Raw genomic sequence first — 21,897 nt, 5'->3', positions numbered from 1 at the left:
CCACTGGCCTCACACACTACTCTAATAATCGCCAACAGCATTATCTATCAAAAACAACTCATACTTTACATTAATAATAAAAATACCTGGAAAAACTCAGCAGGTCTGGCAGCATCTGCGGAGGGGAACACAGTTAACGTTTCGAGTCCGTATGACTCTTCAACAGAACTAAGTAAAAATAGAAAAGAGGTGAAATATAAGCTGGTTTAAGGGGGGGGCGCTGGTAGAGCTGGATAGAGGGCCAGTAATAGGTGGAGATTGCCAAAATATGTCATAGACTAAAGGACAAAGAGGTGTTGAAGGTGGTGATATTATCTAAGGAATGTGCTAATTAAGGGTAGAAAGCAGGACAAGCAAGGTACAGATAGCTCTAGTGGGGGTGTGGTGGGGTGAAGGGAAGGGATCGAAATAGGCTAAAAGGTAGAGATAAAACAATGGATGGAAATACATTTAAAAATAATGGAAATAGGTGGGAAAAGAAAAATCTATATAAATTTTTGAAAAAAAAAGGGGGGGAATCGGAAAGGGGGTGGGGATGGAAGAGAGAGTTCATGATCTAAAATTGTTGAACTCAATATTCAGTCTGGAAGGCTGTAAAGTGCCTTGTCGGAATATGAGGTGCTGTTCCTCCAGTTTGCGTTGAGCTTCACTGGAACAATGCAGCAGGCCAAGGACGGACATGTGGGCATGAGAGCAGGGTGGAGTGTTGAAATGGCAAGCGACAGGGAGGTCTGGGTCATGTTTGCGGACAGACCGAAGGTGTTCCGCAAAGTGGTCACCCAGTCTGGGTTTGGTTTCTCCTATGTGGAGGAAACTGCATTGGGAGCAACGAATGCAGTAGACTAAATTGAGGGAAGTGCAAGTGAAATGCTGCTTCACTTGAAAGGAGTGTTTGGGCCCTTGGACGGTGAGGAGAGAGGAAGTAAAGGGGCAGGTGTTGCACCTTCTGCGGTTGCATGGGAAGGTGCTGTGGGAGGGGGTTGAGGTGTAGGGGGTAATGGAGGAGTGTACCAGGGTGTCCCGGAAGGAACGATCCCTGCGGAATGCCGCCAGGGTGGGTGAAGGGAAGATGTGTTTGGTGGTGGCATCATGCTGGAGTTGACGGAAATGGCGGAAAATTATCTTTTGAATGCGGAGGCTGGTGGGGTGATAAGTGAGGACAAGGGGGACCCTATCATGGTTCTGGGAGGGAGAGGAAGGTGTGAGGACGGATGCGCGGGAAATGGGCCGGACACGGTTGAGGGCCCTGTCAACCACCGTGGGTGGAAAACCGAGGTAGTTGACAGGGCCCTCATCCGTGTCCGGCCCATCTCCTGCGCATCCGCCCTCACACCTTCCTCTCCCTCCAAGAACCATGATAGGATCCCCCTTGTCCTCACTTATCACCAGCCTCCGCATTCAAAGGATCATCCTCCGCCATTTCCGACAACTCCAGCATGATGCCACCACCAAACACATCTTCCCTTCAACCCCCCCGGCGGCATTCCACAGGTATCATTCCCTCCGGGGCACCCTGGTCCACTCCTCCATCACCCCCTACACCTCAACCCCCTCCCATGGCACCTTCCCATACAACCGCAAAAGGTGCAACACCTGCCCCTTTACTTCCCCTCTCCTCACCATCCAAGGGCCCAAACACTCATTTCAAGTGAAGCAGCATTTCACTTGCACTTCCCTCAATTTAGTCTACTGCATTCGTTGCTCCCAATGCAGTTTCCTCTACATTGGAGAGACCAAACGCAGACTGGATGACTGCTTTGTAGAACACCTTCGGTCTGTCCACAAGCATGACCCAGACCTCCCTGTCGCTTGCCATTTCAACACTCCACCCTGCTCTCATGCCCACATGTCCGCCTGCTGCATTGTTCCAGTGAAGCTCAATGCAAACTGGAGGAACAGCACCTCATCTTCTGACTAGGGACTTTACACTGACTAGGGACTTTACAGCCTTCCAGGCTGAATATTGAGTTCAACAATTTTAGATCATGAAATCTCTCCTCCATCCCCACCCCCTTTCCGATCACCCCCTTTTTCCCCCAATAATTTATATAGATTTTTCTTTTCCCACCTATTTCCATTATTTTTAAATGTATTTCCATCCATTGTTTTATCTCCACCTTTTAGCCTATTTCGATCCCTTCACCCCACCCCACCTCCACTAGGGCTATCTGTACCTTGTTTGTCCTGCTTTGTACCCTTAATTAGCCCATTCCTTAGATAATATCACCATCTTCAACACCTCTTTGTTCTTTTGTCTGTGACATCTTTTGGCTATCTCCACCTATCACTCGCCCTCTATCCAGCTCTACACCCTCCTTAAACCAGCTTATATGTCACCTCTTTTCTATTTTTACTTAGTTCTGTTGAAGAGTCATATGGACTCGAAATGTTAACTGTCTTCCCCTCTGCAGATGCTGCCAGACCTGCTGAGTTTTTCCAGGTATTTTTATTTTTGTTTTGGATTTCCAGCATCTGCAGTTTTTTGCTTTCATACTTTACATTTATAGCTTTACCTCACTTACTGCTGTAAGCCTCAGGGGGCGACAGGCTAGGGTGCATGACTTCACCCTGATGGAGGAGATGGTGCTCACTCACCATCATTGGAGCAGCATCTGAGGTCGTGGTCAGTCATAGAAGATGACGGTTTGTTCCTACCTAATCTACCTTCTCAACTTCCATTCCCCACCTTCCCACAATCTCTTCTGATTTACAAGTCACAGATGGTGTAAGCCCATTTCTTGCTTTCCCCATTCCCTCCTTGTAACCCTATCTTTGTGCCTTTCTCTTTTCTGATACCCAACAACTGCCACCTGGTTGGTAGTGGCACCAGAACATGAAGTCCAAGAGGGGTGGGAGACTCATGATGAAATGTTACTTATCTCACACTTGCAGCCACCAGCTGAGATATTGGTACTATGTGTTTTGTAGATGGTAGCATAAAGGCAGGATCTGCATGTGGTGAGACACCATGGCCTGCAGCCAAGGGCAGGGAAGGGTGGTGCAAGTGCCACCTTGTCAGAGGGCAAGGTCTTACATGATTTCTGCTGTAGAAGGTCACAGATGAGATCTTTGATGGCGCACCATGTAGGAAAAGGCTAATGGGCATGCAAAACATCAGCATCCTGGGGATTACCATTGACCAGAGACTGAACTGGACTAGCCATATAAATACTATGGCTACGAGAGTAGGTCAGAGGCTAGGAATCCTGTGGTGAGTAACTCGCCTCCTGACTCCCCAAAATGTGTCTACCATCTACAAGGCATCAGGAGTGTGATGGAATACTCCCCACTTGCCTGGATGAGTGCAGTTCCCACAACACTCAACACATGGGAACACCACCACTTGCAATCTCCCCTCCAAGCCACTCACCGTCCTGACTTGGGAATATATTACTGTTCCATCACTGTCACTGGGTGAAAATCCTGGAACTCCCTTCCTAACAGCATTACGGGTGTACCTACACTACATGGACTGCAGCGGTTCAGGAAGGTGGGTCACCACCACCTTCTCAAGGGCAATTAGGGATGGGCAATAAGTGCTGGCCCAGGCAGTGATGCCCACATTCCATGAATGAATTAAAAAAAAACAGTAAAATGCTTGGTGCATGGGCAGGCCTGCCTGAAAGGCTGCTATTACTGTTAAGGAGCAGGGAGGGGCACCGACTTGGCACAAGGTTTTGTGCAGAGTTTGGAGCCCACCCTTTTCAGTATGAAAGTGATGGCAACTCTTTCAGGCCCAAGCATGATGCAGCGTACGATGGCTAATTTCTCAGCATCTATTATAGCACACCCAATGTCTGAGTGCTGCAATGGAAGCTCAGAATGAGGTCCTACAAGGTTATCTCCCTCCATCTCAAGATCAGACAGCTGCCATCATGGCTGCAGACACAGTTCTCAAGGGAGTTTGCAGGGTGTCACAGCAGTCCAGCAATCTGTCCTTAAACACAATGCTAGGATTGCTGATGCACCACCTCAGGGCAGTGTCAGTGGCATGGTGAACCCAAACCTATTGTCCTCTCTCAGAACGACGGTATGCTTCATTCCAGCACTGTCACCCCTTGCTGTTCCCTGTCAGCTAACCAGTCCAGACCGCTGCCACCACTGTAACTGTGATATAGTCCAGTAGGCCTTCTACACCCAGGGCTGCTCGAGGTCATCCTGAGTTTCACCAAGTGAAAGTCAGCAGCCTTCCACCAGCTCTGCTGCAGCCACTGGGGTAGTTCTACATGGGAGTACTAGGCCAGGCAAAGGCACCCACAAGCTGGTTTGAAATGAATGTATGTGGAAGATCTGTTGACCTTTGTATGTTGTGCTGAGAGGATGCTTTGGTGGACAGAGGGAAGGTATGGGTGTGAGACTCTTGTACAATGGGGAACTGAGGTTATGTTCAATGTCACAGGCAGATGAGGCAATATTTTTTTCAATTCTTGTTGATGTTGATAGTGGGGGATTCAGTGGTGGTAATGCCATTGAATGTGAAGGGTAGGTGGTTGGATTCTCTCTTATTGGAGATGGTCATTGTCTGGCACTTGTGAAGTGCAAATGTTACTTGCCACTTATCAGCCCAAGCCTGAATGTTGTCCATGTCTTGCTGCATATTGACACAGACTGCTTCAGTATCTTCAGGAGTTGCGAATTGTTCTGAACTTTGTGCAATCATCAGCGAACCTCCCCACTCTGACCTTATGATGGAAAGAAGGTCATTGATGAAGCTGAAAATAGTTGGGCCGAGGACATCCCTAGGATCATGGACATCCCTGCTGGAAAAGGAATGTATGGATTGCCTCCTCCCTTTCTTCTCCTTCCTTTGCTGCTTGCTGTACGCCTGGTTGTAGGGGCTGTGTCCTCATGTTGGCAATTTTGTGCAGCATGCAGCAGACTATAATGAATCCGCTGACTACTGTATACTTCCAGTACACGTTGCTAACACGGACACTAATGCCCTCACCCAAAAGGTGTAGTGCGGGCCACAGCAGAAGTTTGTGTGTGCAGCATAGATGCCATTTCGGTGCTGTGACCCAGGCCCCTGTCATTCTGTTGCACATTGCAGCTGTGCTATCCTATTATGGTTGATTACTTACCTGAAAGGAATAGTGTCCCCTGGATAATATGGTGCTCTTCGCAAGCCTGTGATAATGACTTATTCTAGTACATTCAATTCCTGTTTAAGAACCAGCTCAATTTGGAAATTAGAAGCTTACAGCAGAGCTACAATTACAATGTTATTGCACATATACTGCTAATGGGAGGCCATGTGCATAGAGGGAGGAAATAAGTTTCATCCCAGGCAGTGACCAAGCACGCTTCCTAGTTTTTGTGCTGTTGGTTGCCTGCCCTCTTGGACAAGTCATTCCATGGAGTTTCCTTTGAGAAAAAAGTAAGGACAAAATTAATAGTACTATAGAATTGTACAATGCAGAAAAAGACGATTCACCCCTTTCAAGACTCTGAAAGGGTAATCCAATTAGTTCCATTCTCCTGTTCATTCCCCATTCTCCTGTTCTTCCCCCAGACCTTTCTGCTTTTTCCCTTTTTCAAATATTTGAAATGATGAATGCTGAATGCTGAAATGAGAAAATACAATTATAAGCAACATTAGGATAGCTTAGCATTGAAGCACAATATTGTTCTTCCATAGTTGGTAACCTCTATAATTCTACACAAAGTCTGTATCACTTTTTAAAATTTTAATTGAATTGTTCATATAAGTTGAATTTTTTAATGTTGGGGAACGGAACATTTTTCTTTAACTAAATGTCAGTGTTAAGCTGACATTGAGGGTTAGGTTTACCACAAAGCTGATGCAGTGTAAAACTTTCCTCTCTTTGTAGGTCAATATATTTTAATCATATGCTAAGTAGAACACCTTCACTGAACGATATGATATATTTACAAGTTAATTTCCTCTATTGTTTAATTATTAGTAAGTAATTCCTATAAAACTTCTCAAAAAAGTCACTGGGCTAGAATCCAGAGGTGGGAGTTAGGTAGCTTGCAATGATTTTCGATGTGTAGCCACCATCCTGATGACGAATCTGTTTCACCAACAGGATGCCCCAAATTCCCTTCCAATCTGGCTCTGTAGTATAAGAAACTATCAGATGGTTATTGCAGTTCAGGACCCTTGACATCACTAACCATATCCTGCATTATGGGCTGAAGGAAAAAACTTAATTGCTTTTCTGCTTCCTACTGGTCATTTTTGTGACCTCATGCTACAAGAATATTGGTCAGTAACAAGCATAGTTGAATTAGTGTTAGATCCAAACCACTTTGACAAGCGTTTAATGAATGAATGGTCATCGTCCCAGTCAACACAATAGAGGGCATCAAAGATTTTCAAACAGGATAGTTTATCAATAAGACAAAAAAGTGTAACATACTTATGTTTTGTTAGCAGACATTTACAAAAATGTATTATATCATATTGATATACTAACGCAATGAAGCCAAAGCTGAAAGAATAATTTAGAACCCTTATCCACAAGTTCTTCATCATACAAAGAATGATTGATACACAGAATCAACTTTAAGGCCATGTAGTATAGTCAAGCCCACTTAACTAAATAACCGATTAAAGAATAAAACATTCAGGAGGATAAATTCTTCATGCACAAATTCCTTTCCATCTTTCCAGTCATACTGTCCCTTTCAAATGAATATCTGTGAAATGAATAAAACATTCATGTGAATAGCAAAAGTCATGATTTATTCTTTTAAGCATTGCGTTACTAAACTCCTTATGACAAACATTTTATGAAATCGCCTTGTAACCAATTCAGTGATTTTTTTTTCAGCTTATTTTGCCAATCAAAATGACAGATGCTTTAGTTGTGATTTAAAAATTGCCTGATCAGGTGTTAAAGCTTTGAGCTAGATGCCTAGTTCTTCTCCATGTCTTAGTGGCACACCAAACCTTTGGCGATAAACTGGGGCAAAAACTCTGCAGGAAATTTTAACTCCTACACAGTGGGTTGGGGGGTGGGGATGTGTATGTGGTTAATTAGCAAATATCTGAAAACCACCTCCAACCCGGCATGGAACTTTTGGTGTAACCATAGAGGTTTGGGTGCATCTGAGTAATCTGCTCCGGAGAAGTTGGTAGGATGCGTAAGTGGGGTAGGGGGTGTAGATGGTTTAAATGGTTAAGTGGTAATTGGGTAGGGTGGGCAAGTGGGTGAGAAGGGTAGCTGGGTTGGGGGAGTAGTCAGGTCAGGTGGTTAGTCAGATAGGGAGGGTAACTAAAAGAAGACAGAGTTTGGAAAAGGGGGGCATTTTCAGGATGGCAACCTGTAACTAGTGGAGTGCCACAGGGATCAGTTAGGGCCACTATTTTTACAATATATATCACTGACTTGGATGAGGGAAGTGAATGTACTATCGCCAAGTTTGCGGATGACACACAAATAGGTGGGAAGGCAAGTGATGAGGATAATGCAAAGATATAGATAGGTTAAGTGAGTGGGCAAAAACTTGGCAGATGGAATATAATGTGGGAAAATGTGAGGTTATGCACTTTGGCAGGAAGAAAAGAGGAGCTGAATATTATTTAAATGGAGAAAGACTGAAGAAAGCTGCAGCACAGAGGGGTTTAGGGGTCCTTGTGCATGAATCACAAAAGCTAGCATACAAGTTCAGCAGGTAATAGAGAATAGGGAATGTTGGTCTTTATTTCAAAGGGAATGGAGTATAAAAATAAGGAAGTCTTGCTAAAACTATACAAGGCACTAGTTAGACCACACCTAGAATATCGTGAACATTTTTTGGTCCCCCTATCTAAGGAAAGATATACTGGCATTGGAGGAAGCCCACAGAAGGTTCACTAGGTTGATCCCAGGTATGAAGGGATTTTCTTATGAGTAGGTTGGGCCAGTACTCGTTGGAGTTTAGAGGAATGAGAGGTGAACTTATTGAAACATACAAGATTCTTAGGGGGCTTGACAGGGTAGATGCTGAGAGGTTGCTTTCCCTTGTGGGAGAGTCAACGACCAGAGGGCATAATCTCAGAGTAAGGGGGTGCCCATCTGAGACATAGATGAGGAGGAATTTCTTCTCAGAGGGTAGTTAATCTGTGGAATTCTTTTACCGCATAGGGCTGTAGAGGCTGGGTTGTTATGTATATTCAAGGCTGAGATAGACAGATTTTTAATCAGTAAAGGAATCAAGGGTTATGAGGAAAAGGCAGGAAAGTGGAATTGAGGACTATCAGGTCGGCCATGATCTCATTGAATGGCGGAGCAGACTCAAGGGGCCGACTGGCCTACTTCGGCTCCTACATCTTATGGTAGCCCAGTGGTTGGGTGGTAGTTGGGTTGATGGGGTAGTTAGGTGGTCGTCTTGGGGAGGGGATAGTCGGGTTAGGTAGGGAGGGAGGGTTGTTGTGGGGGGTGGTTGGGAACATGATTAGGGAGTCGGTTTTGTAGTTACCCAGGTGTTAGACTAGGATTTAATCTGTCTAACAGTTCCTGGCTAACTATTCAGGTAAGTACCACAGATCTCTCCCAAGTCTCTGACTCTTAAATCAGAGTCAGAGACATTTGTGGAGGGTCCCAGGGAGCAGGATAATTGCCCAACAGAAGTTGAAACTTACCCGACAATTCCCACATTGGTCAGCACGTCAGGATGTTCACAGGGGCCTGACGCACATCTCAGTCATCATCCAATCTCCGACAATCTGGAGACTGGAAGATTTGGCCCAATATGTTGATGAGATTCTATTCCTCAGATTTTGGGAGCCATTTGAAATTAGCAGTCCCAGGCTGTGTTCCCTGGGGCTGGGGAAGCTCAGCAGCTGAAACTAAGCTGGAATCTTTGGGTTCAAGAACACTAATAGATATGCTTCCAAAGGATTTGAATGATTTTTTTTTAATTGCCAAGGACTGACTTCTGGACCGCAATCTAACTAAAAAAATGGATTTGTATTTTTTTAAAGTCATTTTCAGTCATTTAAAATCAAAGTACTCATAACTGGTGAATTGACATTGTGATTCAAAGTGCTTGTCTTTTTGCAATAAACCCACAGCTGTATTAAAGTTCACCAAGTTACCACTGTTAAATATATTGAAAACAATTTTAAAATATTTACGTTTTAAAAAGCTGCTTGACTGTGCTGGTTCATGTAAATTTTGTGTTTTTCGATATACAAATGAGTTTGAGTGGAAACTCAGGGGAGAAAAAGCACTTGTCAAAATGGAGGCAATTTTGATGTAATTTATCCCAGAATCTCAGATTGTGCCTAAAGCGGAAATCCCACCCTTTAGATCGAACAGCGTTGTTAGCACAGAGCTATTTGGTGGTTTGCATTGGGATAAGAACAGAAAGTACTGGAAAAACACAGCAGTTCAGTCAGGATCTGTATAGAAAAGGAGAGGCCAGTGACGTGGGAGCTGAGTTGAAACTTTTGAACGACATTTAAATTTGCTATAATCACTGTGAAAATGATGGATGAGACTACCTCATCTCTGCTTTCTCAAGTGAATTCAAACCATAGGTCTTCAAGGTGAAAGGATAATGCGTTATATATTTTCACCAATCTCCTGATCCATCGAGATTCTGTTTACTTTGAAAAGCATATTTATTAAAATAAAATTGATAAATTTGTTGCAGCTGCATTTTATTTTTCCAGGGACAAAAAGTGAGGATGTTCACTGATGATTGAGCAATGTCCAACACCATTCGTGACTCAAAAACAGAATTACCTGGAAAAACTCACAGGTCTGGCAGCATCGGTGGAGAAGAAATCAGTTAACGTTTCGAGTCTTCATGACCCTTCGGCAGAACTGAGTATAGTTAGGAGAAAGGTGAAATATAAGCTGGTCTAAGGTGGGGGGGCGGGGGGAGAGAGAAGTTGAGGGTGGGATGATTGTGGAGTTAAGCAAGCAGTGATAGGAGCAGATAATCAAAAGATGTCACAGACAAAAGGATCAAAGAGGTGTTGAAGGTGGTGATATTGTCTAAGAAAAGTGCTAATTAAGAATGGAAGACAGGATACTCAAGGTACAGCTCTAGTGGGGGTGGAGTGGAAAGACTGACAAAGTTTTAGTTTTAGATTTAAAAATAATGGAAATAGGTGGGAAAAGAAGAATCTATATAAATTATTGAAAAAAAGGGAGGGGGGAGAAACGGGGTGGGGATGGGGGGAGGGGGAGTTTAAGATCTAAAGTTGTTGAATTCAATATTCAATCCAGAAGGCTGTAAAGTGCCTAGTCGGAAGATGAGGTGCTGTTCCTCCAGTTTGCGTTGGGCTTCACTGGAACAATTTTCCCACCTATTTCCATTATTTTTAAATCTAAAACTAAAACTTTGTTAGTCTTTCCACCCCACCCCCACTAGAGCTGTACCTTGAGTATCCTGTCTTCCATTCTTAATTAGCACTTTTCTTAGACAATATCACCACCTTCAACACCTCTTTGATCCTTTTGTCTGTGACATCTTTTGATTATCTGCTCCTATCACTGCTTGCTTATCTCCACAATCATCCCACCCTCAACTTCTCTCTCCCCCCGCCCCCCCCACCTTAGACCAGCTTATATTTCACCTTTCTCCTAACTATACTCAGTTCTGCCGAAGGGTCATGAAGACTCGAAATGTTAACTGATTTCTTCTCCACTGATGCTGCCAGACCTGCTGAGTTTTTCCAGGTAATTCTGTTTTTGTTTTGGATTTCCAGCATCCGCAGTAGCTTTTAGCTTTTTGTTTTTACCATTCGTGACTCCTCAGATACTGAAGCAGTCCATGTCCAAATGCAGAAAGGCCTGGATAACATCCAGGCTTGGGTTGACAAGTGGCAAGTAACATTCACACCACAAATGTGCCAGGCAATGACCATCTCCAACAAGAGGGAATCTAGCCATCACCCCTTGACATTCAGTGGTATTATCATCACTGAATCCCCTACTACCAACATCCTGGGGCTTACCATTGACCAGAAACTGAACTGGACTAGCCATATAAATACTGTGGCTACAAGAGCAGGTCAGAGGCTGTGAATTCTGAGGAGGGTAACTCAACTCCTGGCTCCTCAAACTCTGTCCACCAGATACAAGGCACGAGTCAGCAGTGTGATGGAATACTCTACATTTGCCTGGTTGAGTGCAGCAACACTCAAGAAGCTTGACACCATCCAGGACAAAGCAACCATTTGATTGGCACCTCATCCACAAATATTCACTCCCTCCACCACCGATGCACAGTGACAACAGTGTGTCTACAAGATGCACTGAAGCAACTCATCAAGGCTCCTTCAACAGCACCTTCCAAACCTGTAATCTCTACCACCTAGAAGAACGAGGGCAGCAGATGCATGGAACGCCACCACCTGCAAATTCCCCTCCAAGTCACACACCATCTTGACTTGGAAATATATCACTGTTCCTTCAGTGTTACTGGGTCAAAATCCTGGAACTCCCTTCCTAACAGCACTATGTACCTGTACCACATGGTCTGCAGCAATTCAAGAAGGCAGCTCACCACCACCTTCAAGGGCAATTAGAGATGGGCAACAAATGCTGGCCTAGCCAGCAATGCCCACATCCCATGAATGAATAAAGAAAAACCTCTAAAACAAAAACAGAATTACCTGGAAAAACTCAGCAGGTCTGGCAGCATCGGCAGAGAAGAAAAGAGTTGACGTTTCGAGTCCTCATGACCCTTCAACAGAACTGAGTAATATTAGGAGAGGGGTGAAATATAAGCTGGTTTAAGGTTGGGGGGGCGGGCTGATGGGGGGAGAGAAGTTGGGGGTGTGTGGTTGTAGGGACAAGCAAGCAGTGATAGGAGCAGATAATCAAAAGATGTCACACACAAAGGAACAAAGAGGTGTTGAAGGTGGTGATATTATCTAAGAGAATGTGCTAATTAAGAATGGATGGCAGGACACTCAAGGTACAGCTCTAGTGAGGGTGGAGTGGAAAGACTGACAGGGCATTACAGGTATAGATTTAAAAATAATGGAAATAGGTGGGAAAAGAAAAATCTATATAAATTATTGGAAAAAATGGAAAGGGGGTGGGGATGGAGGAGGGAGTTCAAGATCTAAAGTTGTTGAATTCAATATTCAGTCCGGAAGGCTGTAAAATGCCTAGTCGGAAGATGAGATGCTGTTCCTCCAGTTTGCGTTGGGCTTCACTGGAACAATGCAGCAGGCCAAGGACAGACATGTGGGCAAGAGAGCAGGGTGGAGTGTTAAAATGGCAAGCAACAGGGTGGTTTGGGTCTTTCTTGCGGACAGACCGCAGGTGTTCTGCAAAGCAGTCGCCCAGTTTACGTTTGGTCTCTCTAATGTAGAGGAGACCGCATTGGGAGCAACGAATGCAGTTGACTAAGTTGGGGGAAATGCAAGTGAAATGCTGCTTCACTTGAAAAACCTCTGCTAGTTGTATCTCATCAAGTACTGCTCATCTATTACCCAAATCTGCACTGACCTACTTTGGCTTCCAGACCCCATCATCTCCAATTTAAAAATCGCATCCTCCATGTTTCAATCCGTTCTTGGTTTCAGACCCTCCTATTTTATCTGTTTTGGGATTTGGGTGATGCTGGTAAGGCCAGCATTTATTTTCCCACCCCTCCTTGCCCTTGAGGAGGTGGTGGGAGCTGCTGCCTCGAACCACTGCAGTCCAACTCCATATCCTCCTCCAGCCCAAACACTCAATATTTGCTCTCTGGAGGAAATGGGACAGGAGGCAAACAAGGCTGCAATTTCCTGACATCGGCTGGTGTGCAGTTTGCCTTCCAGATCATTTAGGAACATGCTGGTTCAGTCAACAAAGGCATCCCAATCACAAGCAGTGGCTAGCCAATTAGGCCATGTTAACAGGCCTGTTAAGATACCTCTCTGGCCACCAACCAGAATTTTCTAATCTGCAGGCAGGACCCTGCAGTGGCTGTAACCCGCCCAGGGGTTGTGGCCCTGTAAGGTGTGGCCAGTCTCTATTGATGAAGTGTTATAAGTTTTGAGAGAGTGCTTCCATCTTGAGGTGGGGTTGCTGCTCTCAGTGCTGGAGGGCCTCCTGTTGATCCTCTAGCCTCAGGAGCCTGCTCACTATGTTCAATTGGATGATGAGCGCAGTCCCCGGGCACTAATTGACCAACCCTTCAAAAATTATGTTGCACTCCCAATCCCTGAACCAAACTTCTACCCATTGACTCTGGTTTTTTGTGCATTCTGAACCCCTCACACACACGTCACTAGCACCACCACATCTGCAACCACCCCCATCCCATAGCTGACCTTTCAGCTGCCTAGGCCTCATGCTCTGGAATTGCTTTCCTAAACTGTCTATCTCCTGCTCATTTTTTCTTTTAAAGATTCTCCTTAAAGAGGGAGGTGATGGCGTAGTGGTATTGTTGCTGGACTAGTAATCCAGGATAAAGCTCTGGGGACCTGGGTTTGAATCTGAATTCAATAAAAATCTGGAATTAAAACGTCTAATAAAGACCATGAAATGATTGTTGCAAAAACCCATCTGGTTCACTAATGCCCTTTACGGAAGGAAATCTGCTGTCCTTACCTGGTCTGGCCTACATGTGATTCCAGACCCACAGCAATGTGGTTGACTCTTAAATGCTCTCTGAGCAAGGGCAACTAGGGATGGGCAATAAATGCTGGCCTAGCCAGTGATGCCCACATCTCATGAATGAATTAAAAAACAAACCGCTTTGATCATTCCTCCTAAAACCTCCTTTGCCACAGCCACCATTATTTCCGATTGTGCCTTTGTGAAGAGTGTTGGAGCATACAGGATATCTACATCAAAGGCGCTATATAAATTTAAATTGTTGTTGTTGAAGAAGCAACTCAAAAATATAAATGGAAAATAGAGACTCTTAAATGTTGCCTGGTTCCGATCTACTTTGAGCCTCAATGAAGAATACATTTCTGACATTGAGAGATGAACACATTCATTTCCTGGAGCAGCATTAACACTGTTCAGATGTCACGAGTAGACTCAGCTTACTGTTCATCTTTGTCTTGTTCTGTTTAAAAATAAACACAGTCACTTTGTATTCAAAAGATATTTGACTTTAACAGGAGCTTAAACCCCCCCATAACACCTTATAAAAAGTAAATGCTTACAAGAAATTCTGATTAATTTTGCAGCTTTTATTCCACTTGCCCTCTCTCTATTTGTATTGAATTTTGGCTATAAATGCAGGTGACATCATCTGGGCATTGGCTCAGAGGAGTTATTGGGCCTGACTGCAAGGGAACTGAATGTGAATTAGGAGCAATACTGTCATTCGCCTTGCTTCAGTGACCTTGTTGATTCAACAGTGTCCTTTCATTCAGTTCCCTCACACTGTCAGACTCAGCAACCAGGCTGAGCCAGTCCCCCTGATAACTATCATTTAAAATAAAAACAAAACCATCAGTAATGGAAAGGTAATTCTCTCTAATTGTTTCTGTTTTCAAGGAAGACCCAGTGAGAAGAGAATTAGATTTAGCTTTTTAGTCTTAACTCGCAGTAAGCCCCATTCCCCTATCATCTCTGTGTTCACCCACCTACATTGGTTCCCAATCAAGCAACATCTTAATTTTAAAATTCTCATCCTTGTTTTCAAATCTCTCCGTGGTCTCGCCCCTCCCTATCTGTAATCTCCTCCAACCCCACAAACCTCCGAGATATCTGCACTCCTCTAACTCTGGCCCCTTTTGCCTTCCCAATTATAAATCGCTCCACCATTGGTGGCCATGCCCACCTAGGTCCCAAGCCCTGGAAATAGCCTCCCTACACCTCTCCACCTCTACCTCACTTTCCTCCTTTAAGACAATTAAACCTACCTCTTTAACCATGCTTTTGGGCATCTGACCTAATGGGCGGAATTTTCCATGCCCATTGGCGTCAGGTGTTATGGCAGGCACGAGCGGACAATATGGCAGGCCAAAAATCAGTTTCACACCATCGTGAAACTGGTTTGCAACCATCCCCTCTGCCCACTAATGTTGGGCTGCATTTCCTGCTGCTGCACATTGGGAACTTCATCTTAGAATATATCTGCATATCATCATAAACCCTGCACTCCAGAATCATCTTCCCAACCCCCCACAAAAGTCAAATTTACCACCTATGTCAGTGGGGAATAAAAAAAGACATGTCCAGAATATGTCTTGACAAGTGCAACGTGCAGAAGTCGGAACTTACTGTCAGGGCCTTGCTCACGTCGTGGATGTCTGAGGAGCAGAAGTTGCTTGAGCCCTACAGCTACCAGACACTGGAAGAATGTGCATCGCATGCTAGGCAAATTCTCATGGGCATGGCTCCACTGTGAAGCAGCCCACGGAAGGTGGAAGGTCACTGTTGAGGGTCTGCTTCAGGAGATCAGTGTCTTGGCAATGGGCTGCTACGATGATCAAGGGAGTGGAGAGGAAGGTCTAGGTTTGACTGGGAGAGGAAGGTGTACTGGGGGAGGATGAGGTTGGGGAACGATGGTGTCGGGGGCTGAAGTTGGGAGGAGGGGGGAGGCAGTACGAGAGAGGAGGGTGTAACGGGGGAGAATACAGCAAATGGGGAGGTAGGTGTAAAGGAAGGACTTCAGAGGGGGGAAGGAGTTTGGTGGGAGGAAGGAATAAGGGGGTTGCAGGGGTGGCCAGGTGAATGTGCAAGAGAGGGGTCTGTGGAGCCTTCCGGGGAGCAAAATGAGGGTGGGTGTGGTAGGGCGGGAATGGTGAGAATGAGAGAAAGCTGAGTGAGCTGGTAGGGTGGGAGGGTGAAGGTGTGATAGTAACGGTAGCAGGGACGGTGAGGGTGGTTGGTGGCGACCTGGAGGCAGACACGGACCCTGGGGGTGGGAGGCAGGAGGTCGGAGAGGTCAATGTGGATGGGGGGTGGGATTCTCAGGAAGGTAGGGAACGTACACGTTCACTAGGACATGCAGAAAGAAAAGGGATCTGGCTGGTAGGTGATAGCAGGGAGGTGAGGATGATGCCGGGGGGTTGGCAGTGATGGGGGAAAAGAACATTGGGACTGGGGCATGGGAAAGGATGGGGGAGCTGAAGATAAACTTTACCAGTACCATGCTTCTAAAATTGAAAGTGAGCAGAGCCTTATGATGGGTGGGAACAGGTACTGCATGGGAGTGTGGTCAGTGGGTGGGCAGAGATGCAGGTCAGCTCAGATGGACAACTGAAAGTGAACCCCAGCAGGCAGCATTGAAAATGCTCAGGACAGTGAGATGAGTGTGATGGAAGGATCCTCATGCGTGGGAGAGTGCTTGCACGATGCTCCAAGGGCCACACATGCACACAAACTTCTCCCTCCAGAATCACTTGTGGGCCAGCTGTGTGCAGCTGAACTGCTAGTCAGGGGTGATGTAGGGGGAGGACTAAAAGCCTGTCAATGAAGCTGAAAGGCACCATAACAAATTATTCAGTAAAAGTGAATATATTTTCAGATGCTGTGAACAGTTTTGGTCCCCTCTTCTAAGGAAAGATATACTGGCATTAGAGGCAGTCAAGAGAAGGTTCACTAGGTTGATCCCAGGTATGGAGGGATTTTCTTATGAGGAGAGGTTGAGTAGGTTGGGCCTGTACTCATTGGAGTTTAGAAGAATGAGAGGTGACCTCATTGAAACATATATGATTCTTAGGTCCTTGACAGAGTAGATGCTGAGAGGTTGTTTCCCCTTGTGGGAGAGCCTAGGACCAGAAGGCATAATCTCAGAGTAAGGGGTCGCCCATTTCAGACAGGTCTATGAGGAGGAATTTCTTCTCTCAGAGGGTAGCGAATCTGGAATTCTTTACCACAGGCTAGATCATTAAGTATGTCCAAGGCTGAGATAGACAGATTTTTAATCAGTAAGGTAATCAAGGGTTATGGAGAAAAGGCAGAAAAGTGGAATTGTGGGTTATCAGATCAGTCATGATCTCATTGAATGGTGGTGCAGACTAATTGGGCTGAATGGCCTACTCCTGCTACTACATCTATGGTCTTATTAAAGTGACAAAATGTGTTCACCCTTGTGGTAATCAGATGTGTAATATACCTTTAAGAAGAATGTCATAATGGAACATCACCTGATTTTAGCATCCAATAGCAGAGTAGTGCGGGCTACCTCGGTAGTTAGCAGTCTATAGTTGGAGTCTGTAATGTAGACACAGGGTTTGAGTTAAAAGCACACAAGTGTAGCTCCTTTGTAAATAATTAGAATGTGTTCTACCTAAGAACTGTCTGCTGATCTACTCTGTCTATGGTGCCAACCTAGCCATCCCAAAACAAGCGTGTAACCCGGATCCATAAGTCCAACCAAACTAATGACTAGGATCTAACAAACTGGCAATGAGGAAAAAGCAAGAAAAAGGGAGCAAGGAAAGAAAAAAGCAAGAGAAAAGTGAAGATACAGAAAGCTGGCTTCGAGAATAAAACGAGTTAATGAAGGAAATCAAGAGAAACAAAAATCGGGCCATACCTCACATGGTAATTGTAAATAGAATTTGCATCCTAATCATCAAAGCAATCTCCTCAAAGCATACCGCAATTTGGAAGAATTGATCCTTCGATCCAGCAGCGGACGACTGGTCTGCTTTTCCAAGCAAACAACATTTCAGGGGAGAAGAGACGAGCGATCCTCTTATCAACGTCTGGGAGTAAGACCTATGAATAGATTCAAAGCTTGATGGCACCCAGCAGCCCAGATTCGAAGAGCTTTGATGACTTAGTGAACCTTGTAAAGAGTCATTACCAGCCAAAGCCCTCGGTAATAATGCAATGGTTCAAAGTTAACTTAAGAAATAGAGCCCCGTGGGAGACAGTAGCTTGTTATGTGACAAGTCTGAAACAGTTTACAGAACATTACGAGTCTGGTGCATCTACAAATGATATGCTTAGAGATCGTTTGGTGTGCCGTGTAAATGAAGATATGATTCAGAAGAGATTATTGTCTGAAACATATCTGGATTTTAAGAAGGTGCTAGAGATAGCACTGGCCATGGAAAGCACAGTAAGGGATTCAGAAGCCATACAGGGAGTGCAAAATGCTGCCATCCTCCACATTGGGTGGGAAGCCCCAGCTAAAAAGGGCGCAAAAATGCACAGCTCTGCTGAGAAGCAGGAAGCAGCCACCGCTAGTAGCCAAATAAAAATAAATGACTTAGTAGTGAAAACATGGAATAATGGTAACTGAGGTGGAAGCAGACAACCTTGTAATGAATGGAAGTTTTAAAAAAAACCAAATGTTTTCACTGTCATCAAGACGGACACCTCATGAGACATTGCAAGGATAGAATCAAGCAGACATCGAAACAACAGAAAATACCCTGTGAGATCCACGATGTAGAAGGGCCTGAAGCAACAGATTCAGATATTTATTTATTGTATAATTTGAAGGTGGGAAGAACAGAACCAATCTATGTAACAGTGAGAGTGAATGATAGACCTCTTAGAGTGGAAGTGGACACATGAGCTTCCACTATGGTAATTGGTGAACATACTTCAAATATTTGAATTATGGGGAAGGTAAATTAAATTTGGAAGGAACAGGTGCCAAATTGAAAACTCACACGGGAGAAGACAAAGTCAAAGGCGTAAGCAAGGTTACTGCACAGAATGGAAGCTAATCAGTAAAACTACCCCTGATGGTGGTAGCAGGCAAGGGGCCAAATCCCCTTGGATGAAATTCACTGAAGGAAATTAAATTGGAATGGGCTAAAATCTTCCAGCTGAGAGCCAGTGGGCTACCCGAGCTATTACAAAAATACATCAGTCTTCAGGGACGACCTTGGGAAGATCCAAGGGCTGCAAGCAAAAATTCTTGTGGATCCAGAGGCAACTCCCTGATTCATGAAAGTAAGACCTTATGCAGTACAGGATAAGGTCGATGCCGAACTGGACAGATTAGAGAAACTGGAAGTTACACAACCTGTGCAGTTGTCAGGATGGGCAGTGGCAATAGTCCCCATCCTTAAATCCGACCAAAGCATTCGTATTTGTGGAGACTACAAATTGACAGTTAATAAAGTGGCTAAGTTAGACAGACACACCCTATAACAAAAATTGAAGACCCTGTATGCTAAGCTGGCAGGTGGAACTGCCTACACGAAGCTTGATATGAGTCATGCTTATCAACAATTAGAGTTAGAGAAGGCCTCCCAAAAATTTGTCACAATTAATACACACAAAGGGTTGTACCAATATACCCATTTGCCTTTTGGTGTATCCTCTGCATGCGCCATATTCCAGAGAACAACGGAAAGTTTACTGCAGGGACTGCCCCACGTCGTAGTTTATTTAGATGATGTTCTGGTGACAGGACTCACTGAAAAGGAGCATTTGGCAAACTTAGAAGAATTTTTAAAACATTTCTCACAGGTTGGAGTGTGTTAAAAGAGAAAAGTGCATGTTCCAAGTGAAAGAGGTCATCTATTTAGGACACAGGGTAGATTGACAGGGCCTCCACCCAGTTGTGGGAAAAGTGGGAGCCATTAGAGTGGCACCAGTGCCAAAGAACACCTGTGAGCTCAAATCATTCCTGGGGGATGATCAATTACTATGGGCACTTTTTACCTAATTTGTCAATGGAACTGGCACCCCTGTGTTACCTACTCAAGAAAAACCAATGTTGGTCTTAGCAAACGCCACAGAAAGATGCTTTCACAAAGATGAAACAATCATTGCACTCATCCACCCAATGAGGACATTTTGAGCAGAGAAAAGAAGTGGTAACGCATGTAACCAATGGCATGTAATGCATCTTCCTATGGAGTGGGAGCAGTCCTCTCCCATCGAATGGGCGGTGGCTTGGAACGGCCTATAGGATATGTATCAATGATGCACACACAGCAGAAAAGGGATGCTCACAGATGTAAAAAGGTCTGTCAGTCATCTTTGGTGTCAAGAAATTTCACCAGTACGTACACGGCCATCATTTTACTATCGTTTCAGACCACAAGCCATTGCTAGGATCATTCAGCGAGGCCAAGGTTTTCCCACATATAGCCTCAGCAAGAATACAAAGATGGACGTTGATCCTGGCAGTGTATGAGTCTACTTTCATTCATAGACCTGGAAATCAAATTGCAATTGCTGATGCACTTAGTCATTTTCCCATGCAAGAAAATAATGAGGATGTTCCAGTCCCTCAAGAACTCATTTTATTATTGAATTTCTTAGATTCATCCCCAATATGCGCTAGACAGATCAGAGCTTGGACAAGTTGAGACCCAGTCTTATTCAAAGTACGTGAACAAGTTCTTCATGGCTGGTCACAGGAGCAGGAATCCGATGAAATTAAACCATATTTTCACAGAAGATATGAAAATAACCAGCTAGGAGGGTATCTTATTGTGGGGAGCATGAGTGATTGTTCCTCCAAAAGGACAAGAGCCATTGTTAACTAAACTACATAGTGCACACACCCAGGAATTTCCAGAATGAAGTCCATAGCATGCAGCTATCTATGGTGGTCTGGAATGGATGGAGAAATAGAGGGCTTAGTGAGGAGGTGCATGTAGTGTCAGCAAGTGCAAAAGTTACCTCCAACAGCTCTGTTACATCTTTGGGAGTGGCCAGGGAGGCCATGGGTACGATTACATATTACTCTGTGGGACCTTTTATGTGAACAATGTTTTTGCTTATTGTTGATGCTCACTAAAATGGATGGACATATATGAGGTGAAGTCACCAACATCTTCTGCTACAATTGACAAGCTACGTCAAAGTTTTGCCATCAATGGACAACCAGAAGTGGTCATATCAGATAAAGGCATGGCGTTTACAAGTGCTGAGTTTCAATGGTTTATCAGCCTCAACGGCATCACTGTAAAAACATCCCTTCCTCAAATGGACTGGCCGAGAGAGTTGTTCAAACGTTCAAGGCTGGCATGAAGAAATTAACTGGGGATTCCATAGCGACCAAGTTAGCATGTTTTCTTTTCCATTATAGGGCCACCCCTCGCACAACAATAGGTGTCACACCTGTGGAATTGTTGATGAAAAGCCACCTCAGGATGAGATTTAGGAGGGCAGGGGAAAGGCGGAAGCAAGTCAGGGAAGTCAGAAAATTGAACATGACTGACATAGTCATGACAGAAAGTTTATCGTAGGAGAGATGGTATGTGTGAAGAATTTTGGAGAAGGACCCAAGTGGTTATCAGGTGAACTAAGTGCAGCGACTGGACCTCTTTCTTACCATGTGAAAGCGGAAGACTGAGTTATACGGAGACATGTGGATCATATCAGGAGGAGAGAAACAAAGTACCAAGAAATGATATCACCAGTGTTCATGACTGAGTCAATGTCTCCTGTTGAAAGAACTCTTGAGTACAGATGTGCCTGAAGGATCAACTGTACCTGCAAGAGTTGAGGAAACAGATTTGCAGGTGCCCACGGAAGAACCTGATGTTCAGACAACTCCAGAAAAGGAGGTTCCTGACAAAATATCTGAAACTGTAGGGCTGAGACATTCTACATGCATAAAGAAACCCCCCAAAAGACTGAATTTGTAAATTACTCATCCGTGTAAATAATTTGATATTTTGAGAATAACTGTAATTGCAATTGTAAAATGTATTTCTGAGTAAAGGGGGAAGGATAGGGAGAGGAATGTGATAATCTGATGTGTAATATACCATTAAGAATGTCATAATGGAAGATCATATTATCTTAGTATCCAATACCAGAGTAGCGCAGGCTACCTCAGTAGTCAGCAGTCCATAGTTGGAGTCTGTAATGTAGAGACAGGGTTTGAGTTGAAAGCACACAGGTGTAGCTACTGAGCTCCTTTGTAAATAAATAGAATGTGTTCTACCTAAGAACTGTCTGCTGATCTACTCTGTCTATGATGCAAAGTCAACCATCCCAAAACAAGCGCGTAACCTGGATCCGCAAGTCCAACCAAACTAGTGACTAGGATCCATCACTTGTGCAACAACTTGTGAGCAGAAATTCTTAACTTTTCTTGGCC

The sequence above is a fragment of the Cetorhinus maximus genome, chromosome 17 (genome assembly GCF_964194155.1).
Source record: "Cetorhinus maximus chromosome 17, sCetMax3.hap1.1, whole genome shotgun sequence".
Lineage (NCBI taxonomy): Eukaryota > Metazoa > Chordata > Chondrichthyes > Lamniformes > Cetorhinidae > Cetorhinus > Cetorhinus maximus.
This window is presented reverse-complemented; position numbering follows the sequence as displayed.